The sequence below is a fragment of the Podarcis bocagei genome (assembly GCF_964188305.1).
Source record: "Podarcis bocagei genome assembly, chromosome: W".
NCBI classification, from domain to species: domain Eukaryota; kingdom Metazoa; phylum Chordata; class Lepidosauria; order Squamata; family Lacertidae; genus Podarcis; species Podarcis bocagei.
In genome coordinates this window covers 90,352,688-90,361,783 of record NC_138131.1, presented here as the reverse complement: position 1 = coordinate 90,361,783, position 9,096 = coordinate 90,352,688, and the positions used below count along the sequence as shown (strand labels likewise).

General features: G+C 43.5%; 1 long non-coding RNA gene across 1 annotated transcript in view; it reads right to left on the bottom strand.

The window, feature by feature from the left end:
- The window catches only part of LOC308578349, a 361,397-nt gene that overhangs the window by 278,794 nt on the left and 73,507 nt on the right, over positions 1 to 9,096 (bottom strand). The window lies entirely within an intron of this gene.

Genomic DNA, 9,096 nt, shown 5'->3' with positions numbered 1-9,096 from the left:
CCATTGTGACACAGTGTCAGGAATCAGGTGTAAATAGCTTGTTTCAGAGGGAGAGATTCTGATGAACTTTGAACACGTTTGGGCTATGCCAGGGTCAGGTAATTGGGGAGGGGGACTAGATAGCCCTCCTTGGTGAGACAGGGGGTCTGCCTTGGTTCTTGGCAAAATCCTTTCTCTATCCTTCCTCCTTCCAGTGTGCATTACTAGTGAAGTGTTTCTCACCCCACCACTTAATTCGCTTTCTGTTACAGAAGATTATTGGGAAGAAGGCTAAGATGCTCTTTTTGCTCATATAAGAAATAGTTTTATAATTTTATAAGTATTACCTTTTTTTTTTACAAAGCTCCATAAATATTTATTTTCCTTGCTACTATTCTATTTACACTGAGAATGAAATGCAAAATGAGAGAGCTGTTTTTAATATTGTGTTTTACCAGTGTATATTGAAGAGCCTTCCAAAGAGTGAATTTATAGGGCAGTCTATGTAACTTGTTTACATGTTACTTGCTTTGCGTAAGTAAGTAAATAAATAAATCCAATTTAGATCGCAGTTTTGGATTTTGTCAGCTTGGGATGACTAATGTACCTTCTAACATGCCTATCATCAAACCACATTCATTATGCTCTCAATTGATAAATGTAGGCTACATTGATTATGTTTATGAGCTCTGTGCATCCCTTCCCCCTCCATACCTAGGTGATTCAATGTATGAAAGGGAGAGTGAGACTGGGCTGCTTAGGTATCGTTTTCTATCCTAACCTCTTATTTGTTGCATGCAGCACCATTTCTGTTCTGCTACAGTTTGTCTCCTGCCAGCAAATATGTTATTTGTCTTGTCTGCTGGTGGTGAAATTATGGCACTTCACATCAGTCTCAAGGTTGAGGGTGCCTCTTGCCCACAACACATACACAGAATTTCCTCTAAGAGAAATGCTGGTTCTTAGCTCTCTCCTCCTAATCTAGATGAGCACCACAAGCCAAAAACCACTTTCTTGGGAAGAAGACTCACTGAACTCACTCACTTCACAATAAGAATGCGTAAGAACCAGGCTCTAAACTGCCTTTTTTCAATGTATTATTTATCCTGTAACAGGAATGTTTTCCCACTATTCTATTCTTCTATAAACCAGATGGGAACTAAGCTGACCCCCTTTCTCTCATTTGTTTGCTGCTCTTGCTCCATGTATCATTTTTATAGCACTTCCAGCCAACTTTATCCAACCTCTTTGCAAGTGCATGAGTGAAATATTATTATTAATATTAATAATTCAATTTTTTTATAATCTTTTAGCAAAAGATTTCAGGGTGGTGTACAACATTAGGAACACATTACAAAACATCAATGAGCAGGGCAGCAGTTGAAGAAGGAGCAAAAAGGGTTTTCTTTTGTGTGTGTGTGTGTTTCTTTGTGGCTGATTAGCTGTTCTCCCTTTGCAAAGGTCAGAGGGGGCAGGGTTTCTGTTGAGGCAGGGGATTAGCTGTGGGAGGAGCTTATCAGACCTAGCAGGGCAGCAGTTGAAGAAGGAGCAAAAAAGGTTTTCTTGTGTGTGTGTGTTTCTTTGTGGCTGATTAGCTGTTCTCCCTGTGCAAAGGTCAGAGGGGGCAGGGTTTCTGTTGAGGCAGGTGATTAGCTGTGGGAAGAGCTTATCAGAGCTTGCAGGGCAGCAGCGCGCGCAGTTTGATCCATCGTGTAGATTTAGGGGAGCTAGTCTCAAACGTTCGTTGGGGGAGACCTAGGGTTTTTTTGTGGGAGGAGTTATTTGTCCTGTCTTCACGCTTTTTATGATGGAGGACCGCTGTAGCCACCCCCAATGACACATTCTCAAGATGGAGTGGGAGGGAACAGCTGCAGTCGCCTGCGGTTCCTGCGCAATGTTTGCCATCTTGCCAAAGGTTGCAGGCAGCTTTACCTGTAGCAATTGCATGTTGATTGCCCTCTTAAAAGACAAAGTCCAGCAACTGGAAGAACGTGTAGCTACGCTCCAAAGAATTAGAGAGCTGGAGCTCTTCTTGGAAGCAACAGAGCACACCGTCTCCACCAAGGAGGAGACAGGGGACTCCCCTGAGAAGGAGGCTAGTTCACCAACACAGGAGCCAGATATATGGAGAAACGTGACTCAAAGAAGTAGGAGGCCCAGGGTTCGCTCTGATTGTTTAGAAATACACAATCGCTTTGAGGTCCTCTCCCCTAGCATGGAAGACGAAGAGCAGACTCCATTTGAGGATCTCTCCCTCATTACAGTCGATCAGGTATATGAAGACGAGCAGCAAAGTCAGTCCTCAGGGAATGTGCAGGCGACCTTGGAACGGACAGCTCACGGAAGAACCCCGACCAAACCTAAGAGGAGGCGTGTAGTGGTGATAGGGGATTCCCTACTGAGGGGAACAGAAGCAGTGATCTGTGGGCCTGACAAGATGTCTCGGGAAGTGTGCTGTCTCCCCGGGGCTAAGATCCAAGATGTAACTGAACGACTGCAAGGAATCATAAAACCCACTGACAAATACCCCTTCCTCTTGGTTCATGTGGGAACCAATGACACTGCAAGCAATAGCCTCCAGAAGATCAAAAGAGACTACGAGGCCCTCGGCAGGAAATTGAAGCAACTAAATGCACAAATTGTCATCTCATCTGTCCTCCCAGTTGAACGACGTGGCCCAGGGAGAGAGGGAAAAATAGTGGAAGTGAACAGCTGGCTTCGCAAATGGTGTAAACAGGAACGGTTTGGATTCTTAGATCACGGACTGCAGTTTCTTGAAGATGGACTTCTGGCAAGTGATGGGCTGCACCTCACAACGGTTGGGAGAAATGTTTTTGCCAAGAATCTCAGAAACCTCATCAGGAGGGCTTTAAACTGACTAATGTGGGGGAGGGAGACAGTGCTCCTGAAGGTAGGAGTCCATCAATTGATGAAGACGATCATCCAAATGTCATAGACCAAATGGAGCAAACAGCACGCAGACCTAGTGGTGGGAGGAAAAAATCCTTAAATAAGAGACACGGGGAAATGATTAATGGACTTCAATGTCTGTACACTAATGTGCAAAGCATGGGAAATAAACAAGATGAGCTTGAGCTCTTGGTACAACAAACTACATATGACATAATAGGCATCACTGAAACCTGGTGGGATAAGTCCCATGATTGGAATGTAATAATGGGGGGATACAATCTATTTCAGAGAAACAGACCAGACAAGAAAGGAGGAGGAGTGGCGTTATATGTCAGGGATGTGTATACCTGTGAAGAGATCCAAGATTTAGAACCTCAATGCCAAAGTGAGAGCATTTGGGTCAAAATTAAGGGACAGAAGAATAACAGTGACCTCATTGTGGGAGTTACAGATGGGTAGCCGTGTTGGTCTGCCATAGTCAAAATAAAAAAATTCCTTCCTGTAGCACCTTAAAGACCAACTAAGTTAGTTCTTGGTATAAGCTTTCGTGTGCATGCACACTTCTTCAGATACACTGAAACAGAAGTTGCCAGATCCTTCTATATATAGAGAAGGTGGGGAGGGGTATTACTCAGAAGGGTGGTGGGAATCGGAGATTGGCAGATAGCTGAGATGAGCCTGATGAGCCTGTTGACGACTCTTAACGACTGTAGTAGGTCTTACAGGAAAAGGCAAGGGGTGAGAAGGTGAGAAGTGGCTTAGTCATGTATAATGAGATAAGAATCCAATGTCTCTGTTCAGACCAGGTGTCTCCATTGTTTTAAGTTTGGTAATGAGTTGCAATTCAGCAGCTTCTCTTTCCAGTCTATTTCTGAAATTCCTTTGTAGTAAAACAGCTACTTTGAGATCTTGTATAGAATGTCCTGGGAGATTGAAGTGTTCTCCTACTGGTTTCTCTGTTTTGTGATTCTGACATCAAGAATCACAAAACAGAGAAACCAGTAGGAGAACACTTCAATCTCCCAGGACATTCTATACAAGATCTCAAAGTAGCTGTTTTACTACAAAGGAATTTCAGAAATAGACTGGAAAGAGAAGCTGCTGAATTGCAACTCATTACCAAACTTAAAACAATGGAGACACCTGGTCTGAACAGAGACATTGGATTCTTATCTCATTATACATGACTAAGCCACTTCTCACCTTCTCACCCCTTGCCTTTTCCTGTAAGACCTACTACAGTCGTTAAGAGTCGTCAACAGGCTCATCAGGCTCATCTCAGCTATCTGCCAATCTCCGATTCCCACCACCCTTCTGAGTAATACCCCTCCCCACCTTCTCTATATATAGAAGGATCTGGCAACTTCTGTTTCAGTGTATCTGAAGAAGTGTGCATGCACACGAAAGCTTATACCAAGAACTAACTTAGTTGGTCTTTAAGGTGCTACAAGAAGGAATTTTTTTATTTTTTCTCATTGTGGGAGTTTACTATAGATCCCCAAGCCAAACGGAGGACATAGATGATGCCTTCCTGGAACAGATGGCCAAGCATGCAAAAGGAAGGGAGATAGTAGTAATGGGGGACTTCAATTACCCGGATATTTGTTGGATGTCAAACTCAGCCAAGAGCATAAGGTCAAACAGATTCCTCACTGGCCTTGCAGACAACTTCATTGTCCAGAAAGTGGGAGAAGCAACAAGAGGAACAGCCATTTTAGATCTGGTCAATACCAGGGAAGATTCTGGAGTAGATCAACAGCCATTTTAGATCTGGTCAATACCAGGGAAGATTCTGGAGCAGATCATTAAGCAAACAGTCTGTGAGCACCTAGAAAGGAATGCTGTGATCACCAATAGTCAGCATGGATTTCTGAAAAATAAGTCTGAAAAATAAGTTTGAAAAATAAGTCTGAAAAATAAGTTCCCTTCATCTACCAGGCTTGTAATTCTGTCAAAAAACGAGATCAGGTTAGTCTGACATGACTTGTTTTTCAGAAATCCATGCTGATCTGCTCCAGAATCTTCCCTGGTATTGATGTCAGACTGACTGGGCGGTAATTATTTGGGTCCTCTCTTTTCCCCTTTTTGAAAATAGGGACAACATTTGCCCTCCTCCAGTCTGCCGGGACTTCGCCTGTTCTCCAGGAATTCTCAAAGATGACTGCCAGTGGTTCTGAGATCACATCTGCCAGTTCTTTTAATACACTTGAATGCAGTTCATCTGGCCCTGGATACTTGAATACATCTAAACTAGCCAAGTATTCTTGTACTATCTCCTTAGTTATTCTGGGCTGTGTTTCCTTTGCTGAATCATTTGCTCCAAATTCTTCAGGTCGGGCATTGTTTTCTTTATCAGAGAAGACTGAGGCAAAGAAGGCATTGAGGAGTTCAGCCCTTTCTGTGTCCCCTGTTTGCATTTCACCATCTTCTCCTCTGAGTGACCCCACTGTTTCTTTGTTCTTCCTTTTGCTACGAACATACCCATAAAAGCCTTTTTTGTTGCTTTTAACCTCTCTAGCAAGCCTGAGTTCATTCTGTGCTTTAGCTTTTCTGACTTTGTGTCTACACATGCTGGCTATTTGTTTGAATTCCTCTTTGGTGGTTTCCCCCCTTTTCCATTTTTTGTACACATGCTTTTTTAATCTTAATTCAGTTAAAAGTTCTTTAGATAGCCACCCTGGCTTCTTTAGGCACCTTCCATGTTTCCGTCTCATTGGTATTGCCTGACGTTGTGCTTTTAGTATCTCCCTCTTAACAAACTCCCAGCCATCATGAACTCCCTTTCCTTTTAGTATTACTGTCCATGGGATCTCACCCAGCACTTCCCTAAGTTTTATGAAGTCGGCTTTCTTAAAGTCAAGAAATTGAGTCCTAGTATGCTTGGCTGCTCCTTTCCGCTGTATAGTAAACTTCAGAAGAGCATGATCACTCGCGCCTAATGATCCTTCCACTTCTACCCCACTAACCAGGTCATCAATATTGGTTAGGACCAGATCTAAAATGGCTGTTCCTCTTGTTGCTTCTCCCACTTTCTGGACAATGAAGTTGTCTGCAAGGCCAGTGAGGAATCTGTTTGACCTTATGCTCTTGGCTGAGTTTGACATCCAACAAATATGTGGGTAATTGAAGTTCCCCATTACTACTATCTCCCTTCCTTTTGCATGCTTGGCCATCTGTTCCAGGAAGGCATCATCTATGTCCTCCGTTTGGCTTGGGGATCTATAGTAAACTCCCACAATGAGGTCCCTGTTATTCTTCTCTCCCTTAATTTTGACCCAAATGCTCTCACTTTGGCTTTGAGGTTCTAAATCTTGGATCTCTTCACAGGTATACACATCCCTGACATATAACGCCACTCCTCCTCCTTTCTTGTCTGGTCTGTTTCTCTGAAATAGATTGTATCCCCCCATTATTACATTCCAATTGTGGGACTTATCCCACCAGGTTTCAGTAATGCCTATTATGTCATATTTAGTTTGCTGTACCAAGAGCTCAAGCTCATCTTGTTTATTTCCCATGCTTTGCGCATTAGTGTACAGACATTGAAGTCCATTAATCATTCCCCCGTGTCTCTTATTTAAGGATTTTTTCCTCCCACCACTAGGTCCGCGTGCTGTTTGCTCCATTTGGTCTATGACATTTGGATGATCATCTTCATCAATTGATAGGCTCCTGCCTTCAGGAGCACTGTCTCCCTCCCCCACATTAGTCAGTTTAAAGCCCTCCTGATGAGGTTTCTGAGATTTTTGGCAAAAACATTTCTCCCAACCGTTGTGAGGTGCAGCCCATCGCTTGCCAGAAGTCCATCTTCAAGAAACTGTAGTCCGTGATCTAAGAATCCAAACCGTTCCTGTTTACACCATCTGCGAAGCCAGCTGTTCACATTCAACATGAAGGACTGTCAGACTTTGATCTTTGGGGTTGGCTACTCAAATTAGCCAACCCCAAAGATTGTCGAAGGCTGGCTTCGACAACTACTCAAAGGGATCGTTTTGACCCTAGGCACCTAGGGTTTTAGACCCCCCCCCCCAACTGTCAATCACTGTGCTCTGCAGGAAAAGGCCTCCTGCAGATACCCTCTTATTAAGAGGTGTGTTCTGCAAAATACAGGAGTCGCACCTTTAGTTTTGTGGCACCTGGCCTTTGGAATGCCCTTCCCTTGAATATTACATTTAGCAGGAGCTTGGACTAGACGACTCTACAATTTTGTGATTCTATGACTGGAGAGGTGCCACCTCTTTTTGGTACCAGTTGAAGACCTTCCTCTTCCAACAAGCCTTTTAAGATTAAATATTTCCCAGTCTGCATCTCTACTGGAATGGTATGTTTTTAAGAGGTTTTTATCATTTTATCACGTTTGCTGCCTTGGGCAACTTTGGGATAGAAGTTTAATAAACAAAAAAAAACCAACCAAACAAACAAATACATTAATAAAAAAAGTCCCTGACAAGAATACCACTGAATGCAGGAAGAGCAGAGGACTGGAGTTATAGGAACTAATTCATCTTTTTCTCTCTTAGTCCACTTCTATTTTACTTTGATCCATTTTTAAATCTGTGAGTCCTTTGATTCCCTTTGGCAACAGAATCGATTTTTGGAGCAAAGGGTGAGCTGCTGAAAGGAGAGCTATTTATTTTTCCACTCCCAAACCCCTGAAAAATGTCAGATTTTGTGCAGACATGTGGATGCCCTGTAAAGTGATTGAATGAAGCAGGATGTGCCTCACTAAATAGCTGGTCTTGAAGCAGCCTGGTATTCAGTTCTTCCAAACAGGCCAAGATTCTGCCTAGCCCAGATCTCATGGAGACCTCCTATATGAAAGAGGCAAGAAACCCCACAGAGAACAAATGAGGACCTGGAAGAACCTTCAGAAGCCCCACAAGGCAACCTGAACCGCCTTGGCTGTTCTTACCACCACCGAAAACCACCCTGACCACATTCTGAGCCCTCTTTTGATCCCTGATGCTCCCTCTCCGGACCTCAGGAGATGGCAGTGGACCCTGATGGGAAGCTCAGAGCTGCAACACAGGTACTTGCTTGGCTGCCAGAAGGCACAATCACAAGGAATCTTTTGGGGAGCAAAGGTCTACTCAGCTCCTGTGCCCACGGCATACACTTATAAAGCACTATGACACCACTCCAGACAGTCATGGCTTCCTGGGAGCTGTAGTTTGTTGAGGATGCTGAGAGCTGTCAGGAGATTCGTAGCCCCCTCACAGAACTTCATTAGTTTGCAGAGACAACACCCTTCCGTTGCCCGCAATATGGTGAAGATATAAACTAGGAAGTATCTGGCCTAGTCAAGCTACTTTCGTGAGAACCAAACTTTTCCTGATGTGACCTTGCTGGAAAAGATTATAACAGAGATGAACTCACCTACGTATGTCTGAAACTTCCTCCCCTACCCTCCCAGAGCTACAGTTCCCAGAGTAGCTATACAATCAATCCCTCTTCCCAGGAAACTCTGAGAACTGTAGTTCTGGGAGGGGTATAGGGGGCTCCTAACAATGCTCAGCACCCTTAACAGACTACAGCTCCCATAATCCTTTGGGGAAAACATGACTGTTTAAAGAGGTATCATAGTGCTTTAAAGGTATGACTTGAATGTGGCCTAAGCATTGGCCATGGACAGAATGGGCAGGTTGCCACTGATAAGACTTTTGTTGTAAAGAGCTGTGTGCAATGAGCTGGAGAAGAAGCAGAAGCCGCAGTAGCAACCACCACCTTAGTAATAACCCATGAACTTTAGTGGTAATTTTACTATTGGAAACCAAGCTCCAACTATTCAAAATGCAAGGGAAATCTCCATGCAGTGTGTCACCCATAATCACCAAACTATCATGTGACAATTGCAGCAATAAAAAAGCAGGAACATGGGGATGCAATCACACTCTTTGCAATTCCCAAGTAATCTTCAAAAATCTGGAATGAAGCATTACAGGGCAATGAAGTGATCCTCTGTTTAGAAATCAACAAGCCACTGCTGTCAAAAGGGAGGGATGTTGCCTTAGACAGGGTATCAAAGGCTTGATTCCAGAACTGAACCCAGAGCCTCACTAAAATTCCTGGATATTTCATACTATCTACAGGAAACTCTGGTATTAAGCATTTGGCAGGTGAAGGACATCATCCTAAGCAGTGAACTTTCCAAATTTTAAAATAATTATAGTTGATTAATGGTGCTGTGACATGCTACAGAGATGA